The sequence below is a fragment of the Mastomys coucha genome, chromosome X (genome assembly GCF_008632895.1).
Source record: "Mastomys coucha isolate ucsf_1 chromosome X, UCSF_Mcou_1, whole genome shotgun sequence".
Classification (NCBI taxonomy): Eukaryota; Metazoa; Chordata; class Mammalia; order Rodentia; family Muridae; genus Mastomys; species Mastomys coucha.
Genome location: NC_045030.1, coordinates 129,056,900 through 129,057,354, shown reverse-complemented (window position 1 = coordinate 129,057,354; position 455 = coordinate 129,056,900).

Genomic DNA, 455 nt, shown 5'->3' with positions numbered 1-455 from the left:
AAATTGGAAGAGGAACCTCCATCTGATTGGCTTGCAGGTAAGCCTGTGAAACATTTTCTTGATTAAAAATTGAAATAAGAGGGGCAACACTACTGGAGTTGTGTCACTCCTCAATAAGCAGCCTTGACTTGTATAAGAAGGCAGACTGAACAAGCCATGGAGAGTAAAGGACTAAGCAGTGGTTCTCTGTGGTCCCTACCTCATTCCCTGTCTCCTGTCTTCTACCTTCAAGTTCCTGCTTTAAGTGCCTGTCCTGTTTTTCCTTTTTGATGGACTGTGGTTGGCATTTGCAAGTAAAATAACCCTTTCCTCCTCAAGTTTCTTTCCATCATGCTGTTATAATCACAGAAATAGAAAGCAAACAAACACAAAAATTGGTGGCATACATTGTGCTTTTGCTATGACACACCTGCCCATATTGTTTTTGACAGGATTGTGGAAATGTTTAGAACCTG